Below are 24,943 nucleotides of genomic sequence, written 5' to 3' on the forward strand. Positions count from 1 at the left end.
TTACCCCTGCTGCCCTCAGTGAGGAGGCCATTGACCTCCTCAGGTCACTCACTGTTGGGCAGTCTACCATTGTGAATGCCATCCAGGGTGTAGAACGAGAGTTGCAACACGGTAATGCATTCCTGGAGGGCATTCATTCTGGTCAGGCTGTCCTTCAGCGAACCCTGCAATCTCTGGCCTCAGCACTGATGGCAGCCATTGTCCCTGTGTCTAGCCTCCCCCCTCCAACTTCCTCGACCCAGACCCAATCTCCTATACGCCAGCCCATCCCAAGCACACCTACAGACCAGCATGCACACAAGTCAGCACACACAAGTAGCTCAAGCAAACATAGGCACCACACACACCACAGGCACTCACGCAAGCCTCACCCACGTACAGACACAGCAACATCCACTGCCTCCACTGTGTCCCCCTCCTCCTCTTCTCCCTCCTCCCTCCCAGTCTCGTCTACACACACACCTGCATGCACCACATCTACAGGCACCATGAATCGCACAAGGAGACCCAGCACCCCAAGCCGCTCACCTGCACTCACCACCTCCACTGCCATTTACACGTCCCCTGTGTCCTCTCCCAGTGTGTCTGTGACGCCCCCTCCCAAAGTACACAAACGCCGGCAATCACTCACCCAACATCCATCCACCTCACGACAGCCTCCAGTACCTGCACCTGCACCCAAAACAGCTAAAGTGACACCTCCGACAACCACCTCCTCTTCCTCCACTCCCAGACCCCCTCCAGCTACCCATCCCAGTGTTCGTCAGAAACTGTCCCTCTGTAAAGTTGACCTTTTTGCCCCCCCCCCCCCCCCAATTCATCAGTCCCGTCGTAGCACCTCAGCCAAAAAGCCTTTAATACCAGTGGTGCGTGTTCAAGGCTTGTGGAGTGCACCGGCCACCAGGACAGGCAGTGTGCCCCGGAGCCAAGGCACTGGCAGCCCACCCCCTGTAAAGGCTCTAAAATTGGAGAGTGGACGACGGGACCATGTGAAGACTCCTGGTGGGAAAACAACTCACATGGGTTCCAAGGGGATTGGAGAGTCAGCTGTGACTCCACCAAAGGTGGGGAAGGGCCAGAGGAAGTGTGCCCAGCCTGTTGTGAGTGTCACGGCGCAGAAGTGCGCGTTATAATTTCCGGCGGTCGAGACACAACTGCCAGCACCGTCGTCACTGGTCCAGAGACCACCGCCGGAGTCATTGCCCAGGAGGGCCCAAGTATCGTCACTGGTCAGGAGACCACCGCCGGAGTCACAGCCCAGGAGGGCCCAAGTATCGTCACTGGTCAGGAGACCACCGCCGGAGGCACAGCCCAGGAGGGCCCAAGTATCGTCACTGGTCAGGAGACCACCGCCAGAGTCACAGCCCAGGGGGGCCCAAGTATCGTCACTGGTCCAGAGACCACCGCCAGAGTCACAGCCCAGGAAGCCCCAAGTATCGTCACTGGTCAGGAGACCACCGCCAGAGTCACAGCCCAGGAGGGCCCAAGTATCGTCACTGGTCAGGAGACCACCGCCAGAGTCACAACCCAGGAGGGCCCAAGTATCGTCACTGGTCCAGAGACCACCGCCGGAGTCATTGCCCAGGAGGGCCCAAATATCGTCAATGGTCAGGAGACCACTGCCAGAGTCACAGCCCAGGAGGGCCCAAGTATCGTCACTGGTCCAGAGACCACCGCCAGAGTCACAACCCAGGAGGGCCCAAGTATCGTCACTGGTCAGGAGACCACCGCCCGAGTCACAGCCCAGAAGGGCCCAAGTATCGTCACTGGTCCAGAGACCACCGCCGGAGTCACAGCCCAGGAGGGCCCAAGTATCGTCACTGGTCAGGAGACCACCGCCGGAGTCACAGCCCAGGAGGGCCCAAGTATCGTCACTGGTCAGGAGACCACCGCCGGAGTCACAGCCCAGGAGGGCCCAAGTATCGTCACTGGTCAGGAGACCACCGCCAGAGTCACAGCCCAGGAAGCCCCAAGTATCGTCACTGGTCAGGAGACCACCGCCAGAGTCACAGCCCAGGAGGGCCCAAGTATCGTCACTGGTCAGGAGACCACCGCCAGAGTCACAACCCAGGAGGGCCCAAGTATCGTCACTGGTCCAGAGACCACCGCCGGAGTCATTGCCCAGGAGGGCCCAAGTATCGTCACTGGTCAGGAGACCACCGCCAGAGTCACAGCCCAGGAGGGCCCAAGTATCGTCACTGGTCCAGAGACCACCGCCAGAGTCACAACCCAGGAGGGCCCAAGTATCGTCACTGGTCAGGAGACCACCGCCCGAGTCACAGCCCAGGAGGGCCCAAGTATCGTCACTGGTCCAGAGACCACCGCCGGAGTCACAGCCCAGGAGGGCCCAAGTATCGTCACTGGTCAGGAGACCACCGCCGGAGTCACAGCCCAGGAGGGCCCAAGTATCGTCACTGGTCAGGAGACCACCGCCGGAGTCACAGCCCAGGAGGGCCCAAGTATCGTCACTGGTCAGGAGACCACCGCCAGAGTCACAGCCCAGGAGGGCCCAAGTATCGTCACTGGTCAGGAGACCACCGCCACTGCCGGAGTCAGTGCCCTGAAGGGCCCCGTCTGCCACAGTCCCGCTGGGCAATGATGGAACGTCATGCCACACACCAATGCCCAGTGTAGAGAACGTCATGCCACACACCAATGTCCAGTGTAGAGAACATCATGCCACACACCAATGCCCAGTGTAGGGAACGTCATGGCACACACCAATGTCCGTATCAGAACCACCATGTCAAAGCACTGCTGAACAGTCCAGAACCGCCATGGCTAAACACTGCTGAACAGGGCAAAGACCGCCATGGCAAAGCACCGCTGAACAGTCCAGAACCACCATGGCTAAACACCGCTGAACAGGGCAAAGACCACCATGGCAAAGCACCGCTGAACAGGGCAAAGACCGCCATGGCAAAGCACCGCTGTACAGTCCAGAACCGCCATGGCTAAACACCGCTGAACAGGGCAAAGACCGCCATGGCAAAGCACCGCTGAACAGTCCAGAACCACCATGGCTAAACACCGCTGAACAGGGCAAAGACCGCCATGGCAAAGCACCGCTGAACAGGGCAAAGACCGCCATGGCAAAGCACCACTGAACAGTCCAGAACCGCCATGGCTAAACACCGCTGAACAGGGCAAAGACCACCATGTCAAAGCACCGCTGAACAGGGCAAAGACCGCCATGGCAAAGCACCGCTGAACAGCCCAGAACCGCCATGTCAAATCACGGCTGAACATGGCAAAGACCGCCATGGCAAGGCACCGCTGAACAGTCCAGAACCGGCATGTCAAAGCACCACTGAACAGAGCAAAGACCGCCATGGCAAAGCACCGCTGAACACGGCAAAGACCGCCATGGCAAAGCACCGCTGAACAGTCCAGAACGGCCATGTCAAAGCACCGCTGAACAGGGCAAAGACCGCCATGTCAAAGCACCGCTGAACAGGGCAAAGACCGCCATGGCAAAGCACCGCTGAACAGGGCAAAGCCCGCCATGGCAAAGCACCACTGAACAGTCCAGAACCGCCATGTCAAAGCACCGCTGAACAGGGCAAAGACCGCCATGTCAAAGCACTGCTGAACAGGGCAAAGACCGCCATGGCAAAGCACCGCTGAACAGGGCAAAGACCGCCATGGCAAAGCACCGCTGAACTGTCCAGAACCGCCATGTCAAAGCACCGCTGAACAGGGCAAAGACCGCCATGGCAAAGCACCGCTGAACAGTCCAGAACCACCATGTCAAAGCACCGCTGAACAGGGCAAAGACCGCCATGGCAAAGCACCGCTGAACAGGGCAAAGACCGCCATGGCAAAACACCACTGAACAGGGCAAGCACCGGGTAGGAATGAATGGACCGCCACATCAGGCATCCTTATCCCATGTGCAGCTGGGACAGTGACAGGACAGGAACTTTCACGGGGAGACTCATCCAGTCTGGGCACCAGTCCCCCCCAGTACCAGTGGAGACCTGCATCTACTTGAGAGACTGTGGCTTTGCACTCCCCAGGATAACACAGTAGGCAAGCCACCCACTGTAGAGACTTGAGAGACTGTGGCTTTGCACTCCCCAGGATGGCACAGTGGGCAAGCCACCCACTGTAGAGACTTGAGAGACTGTGGCTTTGCACTCCCCAGGATGGCACAGTGGGCAAGCCACCCACTGTAGAGACTTGAGAGACTGTGGCTTTGCACTCCCCAGGATGGCACAGTGGGCAAGCCACCCACTGTAGAGACTTGAGAGACTGTGGCTTTGCACTCCAATGGATACATCAATGGGCATGGAGCCCCGTCGTGGATCTGGCTTTGCAGTCATCGGGCTGAGGTGCCCCCCCCTTCCCTTCCCTTCCCCCTGAGGTGCCTGTAGTATTTCTATCTGATGCTCCGGCAGTGTTCTCTCCGATTGTGGTCAGGTATCCTTTGTGGGCCTCGCCCATGCATTATTGGACTGTTGGTGCACGGACATTGTTATGTACATATCTGAACTACTTCTCGTATTGTATATAATTATGACTGATTTTCATATATATATCAGTATATTTTTGTATGACATGTATATTGCCACATTACAATGTTTGACCAAATTTCGCTTTGTCTTTTCATTCTTCCGGGGGGATTGTGGGTTGTTACTGTGATTTTTGTGAATGCATTGGTGTGTATGTTGTAATATACGCGGGTGGGGGTGTTTGGTGGGTGTCCCCCTAACTTTTGCCTCCCCTGTGTCGTAGGTGCAGTACTCACCGTTGTCTTAGGCGCCTACGTAGCTGTTGGTCGTAGAGGAGCAGAAACACAAGGGCAGGGAGTATTTGGAGTTCCGGGTCCATGGAGTCCTCGTTCCTCGTGGGATGTGTTCAGGTGAGCGTTTTCCCATTGCAAAAGCTGTTTCCGCCGTGTTTTTAACCACGGTGAATCCGCCCCGGAAAAGGTGGCGGATTTTCGGGTTGTGATACTATGGGCGGTACTTTGTCTTCCGCCTGTCTGTTGGTGGTGACCACCGCGCTGCTTGTCTGTACCGCCGTGGCGGGCGGTGTGTTAACGTGGCTGTCTTTGTTGGCGGTTTCCGCCAGGGTCATAGTTCCCTTTTTTTGTCCGCCGACCTGTTTGCGGTATTACTGCAGCTTTAACTCCGTCCGCCAGGGTTGTAATAACCCCCATAATGTCTAATGCAGAAGAGAGTGTGATGGAACTCAACGTCACCCCTTACCTGCATCTTAGGATGTCAGAGTTAAGGTCTCTCTGCAAAACCAAAAAGATAAAAACTGGTTCAAATCCTACCAAAGTACAGCTCCAGGAGCTTTTGGCAGAGTTTGCTAAGAACAACCCCTCTGAGGATACCTTTCCAGAGGAGGAAGCTAGTGAAGTGGAGGATTTCCAACCCCCACTCCTAGTTAGGGAGAACAGGGTCCCTCAAACCCTGTCTCCACAAGTGATAGTCAGAGATGCTGCTTCTCTCACAGGAGAGTCCCGCAACTCAGGAAGCATTGAGGGCAGCCTCAATGAAGATGACCTCCTGTTAGCCAGGATGGTCAAAAGATTGGCTTTAGAGAGACAGCTCCTAGCCATAGAAAGGGGAAGACAAGAGATGGGTTTTGGTCCCATCAATGGTGGCAGCAACATAAATAGGGTCAGAGATTCTCTTGACATGTTGAAAATCCCAAAAGGGATTGTAACTAAATGTGAAGATGGTGATGACATTACCAAATGGTTCACAGCTTTTGAGAGCGCTTGTGCAACCAGAAAAGTAAACAGATCTCACTGGGGTGCTCTCCTTTGGGAAATGTTCACTGTAAAGTGTAGGGATAGACTCCTCACACTCTCTGGAAAAGATGCAGAATCCTATGACCTCATGAAGGCTACCCTGATTGAGGGCTTTGGATTCTCCACTGAGGAGTATAGAATTAGGTTCAGCGGGGCTCAAAAATCCTCGAGCCAGACCTGGGTTGATTTTGGAGACTACTCATTGAAAACACTGAATGGTTGGATTCAAGGCAGTGGTGTAAATGATTATGATGGGCTGTACAATTTATTTGTGAAAGAACACCTGTTAAGTAATTGTTTCAATGATAAACTGCATCAGCATCTGGTAGACCTAGGACCAATTTCTCCCCAAGAATTGGGAAAGAAGGCAGACCATTGGGTCAAGACTAGTGTGACCAAGACTTCCACAGGGGGTGACCAAAAGAAAGGGGTCACAAACACTCCCCAGGGGAAGAGTGTTGAGACATCCAAAGGGAAAAGTAAAGAGTCTTCTATAGGCCCCCAAAAAAATGCTCAGGAGGGAGGGTCCAGAGCCTCTTCTCAATCCAATTTTGGGTACAAGGGTAAAAACTTTGATCCCAAAAAGGCCTGGTGTTGTAGCTGTAATCAACAAGGACACCAAACTGGAGACAAGGCCTGTCCGAAGAAGGGTTCCACTTCTAACTCTACTCCAGCTAACACTGGAATGGCCAGTCTCCAAGTGGGATCAACAGTGTGCCCCGAGCAAATCAGGGTTCACACTGAAGCTACATTAGTCTCTGAGGGTGGGATGGTTTTAGCCACACTGGCTGCCTGGCCCCCTAATATGCAAAAATACAGGCAGCAACTCTTAATTAATGGGCAAAGTGTAGAAGGCCTGAGGGATACAGGTGCCAGTGTCACCATGGTGACAGAGAAACTGGTTTCCCCTGGTCAATACATGGCTGGACAAACTTATCCAGTCACCAATGCTGACAATCAGACTAAAGTACATCCCATGGCTATGGTATCTTTAGAGTGGGGAGGGGTCAATGGCCTGAAACAGGAGGTGGTCTCCTCAAATATCCCTGTAGACTGTTTGCTTGGAAATGACCTGGGCTTGGGCTGAGGTAGAACTCAAAACCCATGCAGCCATGCTGGGAATCCCTGAACTGGTGTGTGTCAAGGCAAGGGCACAGTGCAAGGCTCAGGGTGAAAAAGTGGTGTTGGATCCTGGAAAAAGGGCCCAACCCTCCAAGAGAAAAGGAAAGAAAACTGGGGAACCAGTTTCAACACAACAAGAAAAAGAGAACCTCTCTTCCCAGGAAGAAGTTCTGCCCTCTGAGGGAACTGAGCCCATGGAGTTAGAACCTTATCAGGTTGTGCTCCTGGGCCCAGGGGGACCCTCAAGGGAACAGTTGTGTAAGGGGCAAGAAACCTGTCCCTCTCTTGAAGGCCTTAGGCAGCAAGCTGCTGAAGAGTCCAAGAGAAATATAACAGGAACACATAGAGTCTATTGGGAAGATGGACTCCTTTACACTGAGGCAAGAGATCCCAAACCTGGTGCCACTAGGAGAGTGGTAGTGCCTCAGGAGTTTAGGGAGTTCATTCTAACCTTAGCTCATGATATTCCTCTTGCTGGGCATTTGGGACAGACCAAGGCGTAGGAGAGATTAGTCACCCCCTTCTATTGGCCCAACATGTCCCAGAAGGTCAAGGAGTTTTGTGTCTCCTGTACTACCTGTAAAGCCAGTGGGAAGACAGGTGGACACCCAAAGGCCCCCCTCATTCCACTTCCAGTGGTGGGGGTCCCCTTTGAAAGAGTGGGTGTGGACATAGTGGGTCCACTTGAACCTCCCACAGCCTCAGGGAACCAATACATACTAGTAGTGGTGGATCTTGCTACTAGATACCCTGAAGCAATTCCCCTTAGGTCGACTACTGCCCCTGCAGTAGCCAAAGCACTCATTGGTATTTTTACCAGAGTGGGATTTCCTAAGGAGGTGGTGTCTGACAGAGGTACCAACTTCATGTCAGCATACCTGAAGCATATGTGGAATGAGTGTGGGGAGACTTACAAATTCACCACACCATACCATCCACAAACCAATGGTCTTGTTGAAAGATTTAACAAGACATTAAAAGGCATGATCATGGGGCTCCCTGAAAAACTCAAAAGGAGATGGGATGTCCTCTTGCCATGTCTGCTTTTCGCCTACAGAGAGGTGCCTCAGAAGGGAGTAGGGTTTTCCCCCTTTGAACTTCTGTTTGGCCAACCTGTAAGGGGACCACTAGCTCTTGTAAAAGAAAGCTGGGAGAGACCTCTTCATGAGCCTAAACAAGATATAGTGGACTATATACTAGGCCTACGTTCAAGGATGACAGAGTATATGGAAAAGGCAAGTAAACACCTTGAGGCCAGCCAACAAGTCCAGAAGTTGTGGTATGACCAAAAGGCTGCTATGGTTGGGTTTCATCCAGGGCAGAAAGTCTGGGTTCTGGAGCCTGTGGCTCCCAGGGCACTTCAGGACAGATGGAGAGTCCCTTACCCAGTGCTAGAGAGGAAGAGTCAGGTCACCTACCTGGTAGACCTAGGCACTAGCAGGACCCCCAAAAGGGTGATCCATGTGAACAGCCTCAAACTCTTCCATGACAGGGCAGATGTGAATCTGTTGATGGTAACAGATGAGGACCAGGAAGCTGAGTGTGAATCTCTCCCTGATCTCCTCTCCACAGACCCTAAAGATGGCTCAGTTGATGGAGTGATCTATTCAGACACCCTCTCTGGCCAACAGCAATCTGACTGTAGGAAGGTCCTGCAGCAGTTTGCTGAGCTATTTTCCCTAACCCCTGGTCAGACACACCTGTGTACTCATGATGTGGACACAGGAGACAGCATGCCTGTCAAAAACAAAATTTTCAGACAGTCAGACCAAGTTAAGGAAAGCGTCAAGGTGGAAGTCCAGAAGATGCTGGAATTGGGAGTCATTGAGTACTCTGACAGCCACTGGGCTAGCCCAGTGGTCTTAGTCCCCAAACCTCACACCAAAGATGGAAAGAGAGAGATGAGGTTTTATGTGGACTACAGAGGACTTAATTCTGTCACCAAGACAGATGCCCATCCCATTCCAAGGGCAGATGAATTGATAGACAAACTAGGTGCTGCCAAATACTTAAGTACGTTTGACTTGACAGCAGGGTACTGGCAAATCAAAATGGCACCAGGAGCAAAAGAAAAGACAGCATTCTCTACATCTGATAGGCATTATCAGTTTACTGTTATGCCCTTTGGTTTAAAGAATGCCCCTGCCACCTTCTAAAGGTTGGCGAATCAAGTCCTTGCTGGCTTGGAGTCCTTTAGTGCAGCTTATCTTGACGATATTGCTGTCTTTAGCTCCAGCTGGCAGGATCACCTGGTCCACCTGAAGAAGGTTTTGAAGGCCCTGCAAGCAGCAGGCCTCTCTATCAAGGCATCCAAATGCCAGATAGGGCAGGGAACTGTGGTTTACTTGGGACACCTTGTAGATGGAGGCCAAGTTCAGCCACTCCAGCCTAAAATCCAGACTATTCTGGACTGGGCAGCTCCAAAAACCCAGACTCAAGTCAGGGCATTCCTTGGCTTGACTGGGTACTACAGTAGGTTTGTGAAGGGATATGGATCTATGGTGACACCCCTCACAGAACTTACCTCCAGGAAAATGCCCAAGAAGGTAAACTGGACTGTAGAATGCCAACAGGCCTTTGACACCCTGAAACAAGCAATGTGCATAGCACCAGTTCTCAAAGCTCCAGATTACTCCAAGCAGTTCATTGTGCAGACTGATGCCTCTGAACATGGGATAGGGGCAGTTTTGTCCCAAACAAATGATGATGGCCTTGACCAGCCTGTTGCTTTCATTAGCAGGAGGTTACTCCCCAGGGAGCAGCGGTGGAGTACCATTGAGAGGGAGGCCTTTGCTGTCGTTTGGTCCCTGAAGAAGCTGAGACCATACCTCTTTGGTACTCACTTTGTAGTTCAAACTGACCACAGACCTCTCAGACGGCTAATGCAAATGAAAGGTGAAAATCCAAAACTGTTGAGGTGGTCCATCTCCCTACAGGGAATGGACTTTATAGTGGAACACAGACCTGGGACTGCCCATGCCAATGCAGATGGCCTTTCAAGGTTCTTCCACTTAGAAAATGAAGACTCTCTTGGGAAAGGTTAGTCTCATCCTCTTTCGTTTGGGGGGGGTGTGTGTAAGGAAATGCCTCCTTGGCATGGTTACCCCCTGACTTTTTGCCTTTGCTGATGCCAAGTTATGATTTGAAAGTGTGCTGAGGCCTGCTAACCAGGCCCCAGCACCAATGTTCTTTCCCTAACCTGTACCTTTGTTTCCACAATTGGCACACCCTGGCATCCAGGTAAGTCCCTTGTAACTGGTACCCCTGGTACCAAGGGCCCTGATGCCAGGGAAGGTCTCTAAGGGTTGCAGCATGTCTTATGCCACCCTGGGAACCCCTCACTCAGCACAGACACACTGCTTGCCAGCTTGTGTGTGCTAGTGGGGATAAAATGACTAAATCGACATGGCACTCCTTTCAGGGTGCCATGCCAACCTCACACTGCCTATAGGTATAGATAAGTCACCCCTCTAGCAGGCCTTACAGCCTTAAGGCAGTGTGCACTATACCATAGGTGAGGGCATAAGTGCATGAGCACTATGCCCCTACAGTGTCTAAGCAAAACCTTAGACATTATAAGTGCAGGGTAGCCATAAGAGTATATGGTCTGGGAGTCTGTCATGCACGAACTCCACAGCACCATAATGGCTACACTGAAAACTGTGAAGTTTGGTATCAAACTTCTCAGCACAATAAATGCACACTGATGCTAGTGTACATTTTATTGTAACATACACCCTAGAGGGCATCTTAGAGATGGCCCTTGAAACCTTAACCGACTACCAGTGTGGGCTGACTAGTTTTAGCAGCCTGCCACACACCAGACATGTTGCTGGCCACATGGGGACAGTGCCTTTGTCACTCTGTGGCTAGTAACAAAGCCTGTACTGGGTGAAGGTGCTTCTCACCTCCCCCTGCAGGAATTATAACACCTGGCGGTGAGCCTCAAAGGCTCACCCCCTTTGTTACAGTACCCCAGGGCACTCCAACTAGTGGAGTTGCACGCCCCCTCCGGCCACGGCCCCACTTTTGGAGGCAAGGCCGGAGGAGATAATGAGAAAAACAAGGAGGAGTCACTGGCCAATCAGGACAGCCCCTAAGGTGTCCTGAGCTGAGGTGGCTCTGACTTTTAGAAATCCTCCATCTTGCAGATGGAGGATTCCCCCAATAGGGATAGGGATGTGCCCCCCTCCCCTCAGGGAGGAGGCACAAAGAGGGTGTACCCACCCTCAGGGCTAGTAGCCATTGGCTACTAACCCCCAGACCTAAACACACCCCTAAATCGAGTATTTAGGGGCTCCCAGAACACAGCAAGATAGATTCCTGCAACCTAAGATGAAGAAGGACTGCTGAGCTGAAAAACCTGCAGAGAAGACGGAGACACCAACTGCTTTGACCCCAGCTCTACTGGCCTGTCTCCCCACTTCTAAAGAACTGCTCCAGCGATGCGTTCCACAGGGTCCAGCGACCTCTGAAGCCTCAGAGGACTACCCTGCATCTAAAAGGACCAAGAACTCCCGAGGACAGCTGCCCTGCTCCACAAAGACTGCAACTTTGCAACAAAGAAGCAACTTTGAAAGAACACCAGTTTCCCGCCAGAAGCGTGAGTCTTTGAACTCTGCACCCGACGCCCCCGGCTCGACCTGCGGAGAAACAACACTACAAGGAGGATTCCCCGGCGACTGCGACCCTGTGAGTAGCCAGAGTTGACCCCCCTGAGCCCCCCCAGCGACGCCTGCAGAGGGAATCCATAGGCTCCTCCTTACCGCAACTGTCTGCTTCTAAGAACCCGACGCCTGGTAAAGACACTGCCCCCTCAGCCCCCAGGACCTGAATGATCCGACCTCCTGTGCAGAAGTGACCCCCAGGTGGCCCTCTCCCTTTCCCAGGTGGTAGCTACCCCGAGGAGCCCCCCCCTTGCCTGCCTGCTTCGCTGAAGAGAACCCTAGGTCTCCCATTGAACTCCATTGCAAACCCGACGCCTGTTTGCACTCAGCCGCTGAGGGTGTACTTTTTGTGCTGACTTGTGTCCCCCCCGGTGCCCTACAAAACCCCCCTGGTCTGCCATCCGGCACACGGGTACCTATCTGCTGGCAGACTGGAACCGGGGCACCCCCTTCTCCATGAAGCCTATGCGTTTTGGGCACCACTTTGACCTCTGCACCTGACCGGCCCTGAGCTGCAGGTGCGGTAACTTTGGGGTTGCACTGAACCCCCAACGGTGGGCTACCTTGGACCCAACTTTGAACACTGTAGGTGGTTTACTTACCTGCAAAACTAATAAACACTTACCTCCCCCAGGAACTGTTGAAAATTGCACTGTCTAGTTTTAAAATAGCTTATTGCCATTTTTGTGAAAACTGTACATGCTATTTTGCTGATTCAAAGTTCCTAAGTTACCTAAGTGAAATACCTTTCATTTGAAGTATTACTTGTAAATCTTGAACCTGTGTTTCTTAAAATAAACTAAGAAAATATATTTTTCTATATAAAAACCTATTGGCCGGGAATTGTCTTTGAGTGTGTGTTCCTCTTTTATTGCCTGTGTGTGGACAACAAATGCTTAACACTACCCTCTGATAAGCCTACTGCTCGACCACACTACCACAAAATAGAGCATTAGAATTATCTCTTTTTGCCACTATCTTACCTCTAAGGGGAACCCTTGGACTCTGTGCACGCTATTTCTTACTTTGAAATAGTACATACAGAGCCAACTTCCTACATTGGTGGCAGCAGTGGGATACAAGTCTTTGCATTTGCTGGACTACTCAGCCAATACCTGATCACACAAGTACATTCCAACAATTATCATTAGAAACTGATTTTTGAAATTTGAGCTATTTTTCTAAATTTTTTTAAGTCCTGCTAGGGCCTTGTGTTAGTCCCTGTTAGCATTTCTTTTAGAGTTTAAAAGTTTTGTAAAAGTTAGAACTAAGTTCTAGAGATAGTTTTAGATTCTGAAAAAGTATTTCAACTTTTAGAAACATAGGGGGTCATTCTGTCCCCGGCGGTCTCAGACCGCCGGGGCCAGGGTCGGCGGGAGCACCGCCGACAGGCCGGCGGTGCCCCGCAGGGCATTCTGACCGCGGCGGTTTGGCCGCGGTCAGATTCGGAAAACCGGCGGTCTCCCGCCGGTTTTCCGCTGCCCTTGAGAATCCTCCATGGCGGCGGAGCGCGGATTCTGACACCCCCTACCGCCATCCTGTTCCTGGCGGGTCTCCCGCCAGGAACAGGATGGCGGTAGGGGGTGCCGCGGGGCCCCTGGGGGCCCCTGCATTGCCCATGCCAGTGGCATGGGCACTGCAGGGGCCCCCGTAAGAGGGCCCCACTCAGTATTTCAGTGTCTGCTTTGCAGACACTGAAATACGCGACGGGTGCAACTGCACCCGTCGCACCTTCCTACTACGCCGGCTCAATTCTGAGCCGGCGTCCTCGTGGGAAGGTTGATTTGCCCTGGGCTGGCGGGCGGCCTTTTGGCAGCCGCCCGCCAGCCCAGGGCAAATCCCAAAATACCCTCAGCGGTCTTGCGACCGCGGAGCGGTATTTTGTTGGGGGAAGTCTGGCGGGCGGCCTCCGCCGCCCGCCAGACTCAGAATCACCCCCCTAATGTCTGCTGCAGAAGAGATAGTGATGGAACTCAACCTCATCCCTTACCTGCATCTTAGGATGTCAGAGTTAAGGTCTCTCTGCAAAATAAAAAAAATAAAGACTGGTTCACACCCTACCAAAGAACAGCTCCAGGAGCTCTTGGCAGAGTTTGCTAAAAAATAACCCCTCTGATGATACCTTCCCAGAAGGGGAAGCTAGTGATGTGGAGGATTTCCCACCTCCAGTCCTAGATAGGTAGCCCAGGGTTTCTCAAACCCTGTCTCCACAAGTGATAGTCAGAGATGTTGCTTCTCTCACAGGAGAGTCCAACAGCTCTGCAAGCATTGAGGGCAGCCTCAATGAAGATGACCTCCTGTTAGCCAGGATGGTCAAAAGATTGGCTTTGGAAAGACAGATCCTAGCCATAGAAAGGGAAAGACAAGAGATGGGCTTAGGTCCCATCAATGGTGGCAGCAACATAAATAGGGTCAGAGATTCTCCTGACATGTTGAAAATCCCTAAAGGGATTGTAACTAAACATGAAGATGGTGATGACATCACCAAATGGTTCACAGCTTTTGAGAGGGCTTGTGCAACAAGAAAAGTAAACAGATCTCACTGGGGTGCTCTCCTTTGGGAAATGTTCACTGGAAAGTGTAGGGATAGGCTTCTCACACTCTCTGGAAAAGATGCAGAATCCTATGACCTCATGAAGGCTACCCTGATTGAGGGCTGTGAGAAAACAGGGCTGATTGCAGAGGCCCCCTAACTTTTTGCCCCCATTTTCCACTTTTTGCAGGTGTTTTCCTGACTCTGATGGTGCCCTGGGTACTGCTAACCAGTCCCAGGGCCTGTGCCCTGTGTAAAATTGGATATGCAAATTAGGCTAATTATAATTGGCTAAGTTAACCTACCTATAAGTCCCTAGTATATGGTAGGGCATGTAGGTTTAGGGACCACAGCATAGGTAGTGCACCCATAGGTTCACTGCTGAGGTGCCCAGTGTCATTTTAAAGGCAAGCCTGCCTTGATGGCTTCTTTTAAATTAAAGTTATATGAAAATTCGACTTTGGAATTAAAAGTAGTTCCAAAGTCTTAAACTACCTTACTTTTACATATGTCACCCCTAAGGTATGCCCTATGTGCCCCTAGGGCTGGGTGCCATGTAACTATAAGCAGGGACTTTATAAAAATAGTTTTATAAGCCCTGGTGAGGTAACAACAGCCAAATTAGTTTTTCCCTCATTGTAGTAAATGGCCTTCATAGGCTAGAATGGGGAGAGTTTATTTTAATTTTTAAAGTCTCCTTAAATGATGAATACCAAGAATTTGGTATCAAATTAATTGTTGTAATAAATCCCACAACTTCCAGTTGTTGGATTTAATATAACTTGTTCAGGTAAAGAGTTTTAAACTTTACCTGAAAAGTTGCCAATTTCAGCCCTGCATTGTTTTTGCTGCTGTGCTCTGATTGGCCAGCCTCTAGCAGCTTGGCCAAGCTGCCTTGATGAGGTGTGAAGTGGCCTGGCTTCACACAAAGGAATGTGCCTGTGGGAAGGAATCTCCCCTCAGCAGATGGTGAGGCAGGAAGGGGGAGGGCTGCCAAACTGGTCTTCAAAGGCAGAGAAGGACATTTGGAGCAACCAGCAACACCCCCACATCCTGCAACCCCAGACAACTAGGTGCCCCCTTGATTAGATTAGGAGAGGGCAGGAGAGGGGTGTGTTTATGATTTTTAGCCACACCAGTGGGTGGGCTCAGCCAGATGTAACCTCCAAAAATCAGATTCAGTCATGATGGATTTTTAGAGAATGTTGCCTCCTGGGATTGATTTTTGCCACATTTCCCAGGAAGTGGTCATCACAGGGGGAAGGACCCTGCACCTGATTGGAGAACCAGGACCCCCCTGCTTTTCACCCAGCAGCAAGGATAAAACTGGCAGACCTGCACCCACACCTCAGTTCCCTACCACATCCAACAAGGAAGAACAACAGAAGAAGAAGTACTGCCCTGCTGGACCCCTGGCCTGCACCTGGAACCTGCACTCAGAAGGACTGCACCAGCTGCACACTTGGGCTTCACCACAAGAAGGACTTTGCCTGGCTTCAACTGGTTCAAGGAGGGACTCCCTGTTTGCTACAGGTGAAAAATTGCTATCCAGAGTCCCCAGCACCAACTCCTGAAGAAAGCGACCAGCTGACTACTGTCCAGTGGTCAAAAAGGAGTTTGCGCCAGGTGCATTCTGGGAGTTGTAGTCCGCACCCCCCCAAGGACCATCTCAGAACTTATGGACCCTTGGGGTGAGCTGTGGACCCCAAAAGAACCTTAAAAGGACATCTGGGAGAAGCCCCAGAAGTTTGGAGAAGTTTGGACAACTTTTGTAAAAAAGCTCCATAGAGGGACCGACCCGCCGAGGCAACTCTAGCTGGCTTGCCTCAACCACGGCCCGGCCTGATTTGCTGGTTCGTCCCGGTAAAGAAAATCTCAGAAAAAGAGACTAAGGGGGTTATTCCAACTTTGGAGGAGTGTTAATCCGTCCCAAAAGTGACGGTAAAGTGACGGATATACCACCAGCCGTATTACGAGTTCCATAGGATATAATGGACTCGTAATACGGCTGGTGGTAAATCCGTCACTTTTCCGTCACTTTTGGGACGGATTAACACCTCCTCCAAAGTTGGAATAACCCCCTAAGTCCGAAGGTAAAAAGTTGACCGGGACCACCCAGCCAGCGTATCCGAGGAGGGCTCCATGGACGTCGGATCAAGATCCAGGTTTACCCCGGTCGAAGGATTTTCACCTCGAAAAAACGACTACGTCCGAAGGTAAAAATCTCCACTGAGGATTCCAGCATTGCGTATCCGGAGAAGGGCTCCAGGAGGTCGGATTGGACTGGCAGGTTCGTCCCGCTGAAGAAAATCTTCAAAAAAGAGACTAAGGGGGTCATTACAACATTGGCGGTAAAAGCCACTTACCGCCGTGCAGAAGACCGCCAATACACCGATGCGGCCGCGGAATTCCGCCACAGCTATTATGACCCACATCTCGGATTCCGCTGAAATTCAGACACCCACACAACTCCGCCACACCAAAGGTCAGGTTTAAACTGGCGAAAACAAAACCTCCACCTCCACGCCAACAGAAACACGCCCATGCTATTACGACCCACGAATACACGCGGCGGTCTTTCAACCGCGGTATTCCATTGGCGGTACACACCGCCGTGCTCAAAATACACACACATCTCCAAAACACCGCCACATTGGACATTTCAAAATACACACACCTGATACACATACAAACAACACTCGCACACACCCAACACAATATAAAAAACACACCCACATCACCCACAAACCCCTACGACCAGAAATTAGTCACGAAGGCGACAGAGAGATAGCACAGAATAGACAATCCCACCACACAGAGGCACACAACACCATCACCCACACAACATCCACGCACAAAACACCACACACCACTACACATCACCACACACATCAACACTCACACCGCCCCACACACACCACCCCATGTCACGCCAAAGACACCCCCGGTTTTCCGAGGAGGAGCTCAGGGTCATGGTGGAGAAAATCCTACGGGTAGAGCCACAGCTATTTGGCTCACAGGTGCAGCACACATTCATAGCCAGGAAGATGGAGCTATGGCACAGAATAGTCGACAGGGTCAACGCTGTGGGACAGCATCCAAGAAATCGGGAGGACATCAGGAAGAGGTGGAACAACCTACGGGGGAAGGTGCGTTCCGTGGTCTCAAGACACAACATCGCGGTACAGCGGACTGGCGGCGGACCCCCAACTCCTCCCCCACAACTAACAACATGGGAGGAGCAAGTCTTGACCATCATGCATCCAGAGGACCTCGGAGGAGTCGGTAGAGGAATGGACACTGGTAAGTCAAATCTTAACTATCATATCCCCCACCCTACCTGCATGCTATCACACACCTCCACCCTCACCCCCTCCCCTATCACTCCAACTCCTCACTAGTGTACTAATAACACAAACTACCCATCCAACAACAAGCCATGCATGACACAACTAAGCATGGACACCCATCACAAAAGCATGCTCACTGCACATACCCATAACAACCCCTAACCATCATCACACAAGCCCCCACACAGGAATGCTTGCACTGGGGTACACAAACACTACACAAACACCCACCCATTGCACACCATGACACACACACATACAATAATCATGCTCTTATGCCCCTTCAGTATCACGAAGGACCGTCACCACACCGGAGGGTCCAGACAACTCCACTCCACCCACAGAAGAGGCCCACAGTGACGAGAGCAGCTCTGCCCTACTGGATCCTGATGACCAGCCCGGACCATTGTGGGCCTCAGGACAGTCGGTTCCCCTTGCACAGGCACAGCCCAACACTGACGTTCCACCCTCTGGTAACACCAGCACAGCACCCACCCATCGGACCCATACCTCCGTACCCAGGACAGGTCAATCAGCTGTGTGTCCACCACTACAGGGAACCCAGGATAAACCACCACCCCAACAACAACAGGGACCTAGGGGCAGTGGTAGTGGGCAGACGTCCAGGGGACGGAGGCACAGGAACACAGGGGAACTGGGAGGGCTGCTGTGCGACAGGGGGCGGGCAGGCCAAGGGAACCCACTCTCCACGACGCCCTCTCCTCCATCATGGGAGCATACCACCACTCCCAGGAGACGATGGCGACGGTCCTGGTCAAGTTTCAGGAGACCCAGCACCTGCAGGAGGAACAGTGTTTGGGGTTCAGGGAGGAGCTCAGGACCATCAGCTCCGCCCTTGGGCACCATCGTAGGGGTGCTGAAGGACATACAGCAGACCATGAGGGACACCGTGGCACTCCAAGGGGCCCCTTACACTAGCCTGGACGATGAACTGCCCACCACCTCCGCCGGCGCTAGTAGACAGGACGCCCCGCCACAGGACCACCACACCAGCACCCCACCCCCTGCAGACAGACAACCACCACCCAAGCGGTCCCTGAGATCCAGGAACAGGACAGAGCAAGATGGCAAGACCCCCGCCAGGAAATGAGACCACCCTGATTGTCACCCCACTGTCCCACTTTGTTACCCTGTCCATACATTAACTGCCCCAGCTCCACTTCCTATGCCCATATGAGCAGTGCGCCTGGGAGACTAATAGACTGCACTCTGCCATGGACATTCCTCCACCATCACCCATCACCATTTTACAACCCCTCTCCATTTTTGAGCACTTAAATAAACACCCTTGAACCACAAAACTATGTTGAGTCAGTCTATGATTTGGTAAAATGTATTATCAATGACAGTGTCAAAATGCGTTTCTAGTTGTAAAGGCAACATACCCATGTCACACATCACAAGTCCTTGAAGGATGCGTGCAGATGACACACGTTGGTAAGCACACCTGTGAAACCGTAATCTAAAGGAACTACTCAGTTACTAAATAATGCAATGAAATTACACACAGGTTAGAGGAAGACGTGTGACAGTGATTGTAATGGTAAAAATGAAAATGTTCTCACCTGTGTGTCACTGGAAATATTGCTGTCTGACTGACTCCCTGTTGTCGTTGTCTTCTTCCTCAGCTTCCTCCTCATCACTTTCCACAGGGTCCACAGGCTCCACAGCTGCCACAACACCGCCATCTGGACCATCCTCCTGCAGAAAAGGCACCTAGTGTCGCAAAGCAAGATTGTGAAGCATCGAGCAGGCGATGATGATCTGGCACACCTTCGGTGAGTAGAATAGGGAACCACCTGTCATATGGAGGCACATGAACCTGGCCTTCAGGAGGCCGAAGGTGCGTTCGATCACCCTCCTAGACCGCCCATGGGCCTCATTGTAGCGTTCCTCTGCCCTGGTCCTCGGATTCCTCACTGGGGTCAATAGCCAGGACAGGTTGGGGTAACCAGAGTCTCCTAATAGCCACATACGATGCCTCTGGAGTTGACATAGCACATATGATGTTGGGGATATGTCCAAGGGCATAGAAGTCACCTTTCACTGTAGCCAAATCTTCCACCTCAGGGAAAATGATGTATCTCCTTATGTGTTTCAGCAGGGCAGACAACACTCTGGACAGCACGTTGGAAAACATGGGCTGGGACATCCCTGATGCCATGGCTACTGTTGTCTGAAAAGATCCACTTGCAAGGAAATGGAGCACTGACAGCACCTGCAGGTCAGGGGGGATTCCTGCGGGATCGCGGATTGGTGACATCAGGTCTGGCTCCAACTGGGTACATAGTTCCTGGATAGTGGCACGGTCAAACCTGTAGGTGACGATTAAATGTCGCTCCTCCATTGTCAACAGGTCCACCAGCGGTCGGTACACCGGAGGATTCCACTATCTTCTCAATTGTCCCAAATGACGGTGCCTAGGAAGGACAACAGCAACCACAGAGTCTACTTTTTTCCAGGTATGTACCCACAGTTACACAGAACACGACAACAAACACAAAACCCTTCATGTATGTGTGTTGAGTGTAGGCCTAGCTATGTGTGACGCAGAAGTAAATGAAGCCATGTGGGCCCCTGAAATGGTGGCTGCCTGACCTCTAAACTGGGACAATGGGATTGTGGGGTAACTGAGTTGCCGTTGCATACCGTCGCGGTAGGCAGTCGTACACCGCGGTGCAATGCTGCATTGGTTAACATTGGACCCTATGGGTCCCAGGAGCCAATGAACAAGTGCGCCGCCGGTGATGATACGCACCGCCGCGGACGTCACCGCCATTTTCTGTCAGTTCAATCACTAGATACCTGATCTTCGACAGGAGAGGACCTACACTGCAAGTGCTGCTGTGACCTCGGTCTGGAAGCGACGATGGCTGCTGCGTCTGGGGAAAGGGCCCCTGCCTTCACTGCTCAGGAGTTGGAGAAACTAGTAGATGGGGTCCTCCCCCAGTACATGCTACTCTACGGTCCTCCAGACCAACAGGTTAGTACACAGGTAGCACGTTGTATGGGCTAGGCCTGGGTGGAGAGGGCTGGTTGTAAGAGGGAACGGGGCAGAGTTCAGGGAACATTAATGCATGTGAATGAATGTGCCACATGGCTAGGGTAGGGAGGGGGGACACTCACATCGACAGTGCAGTTGGTAATGACTCCTCTTCTTCCCTTGTGCATGTCATGTAGGTCAGCGCCCACCAGAAGAAGGACATTTGGCATGCCATCGCCAAGGAGGTCCGGACCCTGGGGGTCCACCAGAGATGGGGCACCCACTGCCGGAAAAGATGGGAGGACATTCGCCGCTGGAGCAAGAAGACGGCGGAGGCTCAGCTGGGGATGGTCTCCCAATGTGGGAGGGGTGCCCGTCGCACCATGACCCCCCTGATGTTCCGGATCCTGGTGGTGGCCTACCCTGAGTTGGGTGGGCGCTTGAGGGCATCACAGCAGACACAAGGGGGTGAGTACAACATCATTCAGCGGACTTTGCGCGCAGTGGAGGGGTCTGGGTGGGGGAGGAGGCCTGTGGGTGTACCTAGGCCAGGCAGAAATACGTAGGCTAGGCCCCTCCGTAATGCAGGCCATGTGGCACTCTACCCCACCGCAGTAGAGTGCCAAGTACAGGTATACATGCCCCTGTGGCATCCATGTGTGCAGAAGTCCATCATAGCCATGTAGGCCAGAAACCAGAAATTGCATCTGTAGAGGCCAGGAGCACGGCGTGGTGCAGGGGGCTGCTGTGTCTGTATTGTCCGCCAACGGTAACGGTATTCCATGCACTCAACCTGTCTTTCTTCTGTCTTCCCCCCCCCCTTTTTGTGCTCTCCCTGTTCTTATGTGCATCAACATCATCAGGCGGAGGTACAGTGGCACCGGAGCATGAGGGAGCTGCATCCCACATGGCCATGGAGGGCCACACCACGGACTCAGAATGCACCAGTGGGACGGAGGGCGAGGGGAGCTTCATGTCGGCCAGCGGATCACCAACCAGCGACACAGACTTGTCCGCCGATGGGAGCTCCCTTGTGGTGGCGGCACCATCTGTGCGCCCCACTTCTACAGATACAGCCGCCACCTCCCCTACCAGCACCGCCCTCCCAGCAGCCCCTCAGCGTTCGCCCCGTGCCCGCTCACCCAGTAGGGTGGGCATCACCTTCGCCTCAGGCACCTCAGGCCCTGCCCCAGTCACCCATGCTGCCCTCAGTGAGGAGGCCATTGACCTCCTCAGGTCACTCACTGTTGGGCAGTCTACCATTGTGAATGCCATCCAGGGTGTAGAAAGGGAGTTGCAACACAGTAATGCATTCCTGGAGGGCATTCATTCTAGTCAGGCTGTCCTTCAGCGAACCCTGCAATCTCTTGCCTCAGCACTGATGGCAGCCATTGTCCCTGTCTCTAGCCTCCCCCCTCCAACCTCCTCCACCCAGACCCAATCCCCTGTACCCCAGCCTATCCCAAGCACACCATCAGACCAGCATGCACACACCTCAACACACAAAAGTAGCTCAGGCAAACATAGGCACCACACAACCCACAGGCACACACACAAGCATCACCCACATGCAGACACAGCAACATCCACTGCCTCCAATGTGTCCCCCTTCTCGTCGTCTCCCTCCTCCCTCCCAGTCTCGTCTACACTCTCACCTGCATGCACTACATCTACAGGCAGTAGGACTCGCAACAGAACACCCAGCACCACACCCCGCTCACCTGCACTCACCACCTCCACTCCCATGTACACGTCCTGTGTCCTCTCCCAGTGTGTCTGTGACACCCCCTCCCAAAGTACACAAAAGTGGGCACCCACACACCCAACATCCATCCACCTCACGACAGCCTCCAGTACCTGCACCTGCACCCAAAACACCTAAAGTGACACCTCCTACAACCACCTCCTCTTCCTCCACTCCCAGACCCCCTCCAACTACCCATCCCAGTGTTCGTCAGAAACTGTCCCTCTGCAAAGTTGACCTTTTTGCCCCCACCCCCCCTCCAATTCATCAGTCCCGTTGTAGCGCCTCAGCCAAAAAGCCTCCAGTACCAGTGGTACCTGTTCAAGGTGTGTGGAGTGCACCGGCCACCAGGGCAGGCAGTGTGACACGGAGCCAAGGCAATGGCAGTCCACCCCCTGTTAAGGCTCTGAAGTTGGAAAGTGGCCGACGGGACGGTGTGAAGACTCCTGGAGGCAAAACAACTCACAGGGGTCCCAGGGGGATTGCAGAGTCAGCTGTGACTCCTCCAAAGGTGGAGAAGGGCCAGAAGAAGTCTGCACAGCCTGGTGTGAGCATCACGGCGGAGAAGGGCGGCATCCTTCCCGGCGGCCGGGACGCCACCGCCAGCACCGTCGTCACCGGTCCAGAGACCACCGCCAGAGTCATTGCCCAGGAGGGCCCAAGTATCGTCACTGGTCAGGAGACCGCCGCCACCGCCGGAGTCAGTGCCCAGGAAGGCCCAAGTATCGTCACTCTTCCATGACAGGGCAGATGTGAATCTGTTGATGGTAACAGATGAGGACCAGGAAGCTGAGAGTGAATCTCTCCCTGATCTCCTCTCCACAGACCCTAAAGATGGCTCAGTTGATGGAGTGATCTATTCAGACACCCTCTCTGGCCAACAGCAATCTGACTGTAGGAAGGTCCTGCAGCAGTTTGCTGAGCTATTTTCCCTAACCCCTGGTCAGACACACCTGTGTACTCATGATGTGGACACAGGAGACAGCATGCCTGTCAAAAACAAAATTTTCAGACAGTCTGACCAAGTTAAGGAAAGCGTCAAGGTGGAAGTCCAGAAGATGCTGGAATTGGGAGTCATTGAGTACTCTGACAGCCCCTGGGCTAGCCCAGTGGTCTTAGTCCCCAAACCTCACACCAAAGATGGAAAGAGAGAGATGAGGTTTTATGTGGACTACAGAGGACTTAATTCTGTCAACAAGACAGATGCTCATCCCATTCCAAGGGCAGATGAATTGATAGACAAACTAGGTGCTGCCAAATACTTAAGTACGTTTGACTTGACAGCAGGGTACTGGCAAATCAAAATGGCACCAGGAGCAAAAGAAAAGACAGCATTCTCTACATGTGATAGGCATTATCAGTTTACTGTTATGCCCTTTGGTTTAAAGAATGCCCCTGCCACCTTCCAAAGGTTGGCGAATCAAGTCCTTGCTGGCTTGGAGTCATTTAGTGCAGCTTATCTTGACGATATTGCTGTCTTTAGCTCCAGCTGGCAGGATCACCTGGTCCACCTGGAGAAGGTTTTGAAGGCCCTGCAAGCAGCAGGCCTCTCTATCAAGGCATCCAAATGCCAGATAGGGCAGGGAACTGTGGTTTACTTGGGACACCTTATAGATGGAGGCCAAGTTCAGCCACTCCAGCCTAAAATCCAGACTATTCTGGACTGGGCAGCTCCAAAAAACCCAGACTCAAGTCAGGGCATTCCTTGGCTTGACTGGGTACTACAGTAGGTTTGTGAAGGGATATGGATCTATGGTGACACCCCTCACAGAACTTACCTCCAGGAAAATGCCCAAGAAGGTAAACTGGACTGTAGAATGCCAACAGGCCTTTGACACCCTGAAACAAGCAATGTGCACAGCACCAGTTCTCAAAGCTCCAGATTACTCCAAGCAGTTCATTGTGCAGACTGATGCCTCTGAACATGGGATAGGGGCAGTTTTGTCCCAAACAAATGATGATGGCCTTGACCAGCCTGTTGCTTTCATTAGCAGGAGGTTACTCCCCAGGGAGCAGCGGTGGAGTACCATTGAGAGGGAGGCCTTTGCTGTCGTTTGGTCCCTGAAGAAGCTGAGACCATACCTCTTTGGTACTCACTTTGTAGTTCAAACTGACCACAGACCTCTCAGACGGCTAATGCAAATGAAAGGTGAAAATCCAAAACTGTTGAGGTGGTCCATCTCCCTACAGGGAATGGACTTTATAGTGGAACACAGACCTGGGACTGCCCATGCCAATGCAGATGGCCTTTCAAGGTTCTTCCACTTAGAAAATGAAGACTCTCTTGGGAAAGGTTAGTCTCATCCTCTTTCGTTTGGGGGTTGGGGTGTGTGTAAGGAAATGCCTCCTTGGCATGGTTACCCCCTGACTTTTTGCCTTTGCTGATGCCAAGTTATGATTTGAAAGTGTGCTGAGGCCTGCTAACCAGGCCCCAGCACCAATGTTCTTTCCCTAACCTGTACCTTTGTTTCCACAATTGGCACACCCTGGCATCCAGGTAAGTCCCTTGTAACTGGTACCCCTGGTACCAAGGGCCCTGATGCCAGGGAAGGTCTCTAAGGGCTGCAGCATGTCTTATGCCACCCTGGGAACCCCTCACTCAGCACAGACACACTGCTTGCCAGCTTGTGTGTGCTAGTGGGGATAAAATGACTAAATCGACATGGCACTCCTTTCAGGGTGCCATGCCAACCTCACACTGCCTATAGGTATAGATAAGTCACCCCTCTAGCAGGCCTTACAGCCTTAAGGCAGTG

The sequence above is a fragment of the Pleurodeles waltl genome, chromosome 1_2, assembly GCF_031143425.1.
Source record: "Pleurodeles waltl isolate 20211129_DDA chromosome 1_2, aPleWal1.hap1.20221129, whole genome shotgun sequence".
NCBI classification, from domain to species: Eukaryota; Metazoa; Chordata; class Amphibia; order Caudata; family Salamandridae; genus Pleurodeles; species Pleurodeles waltl.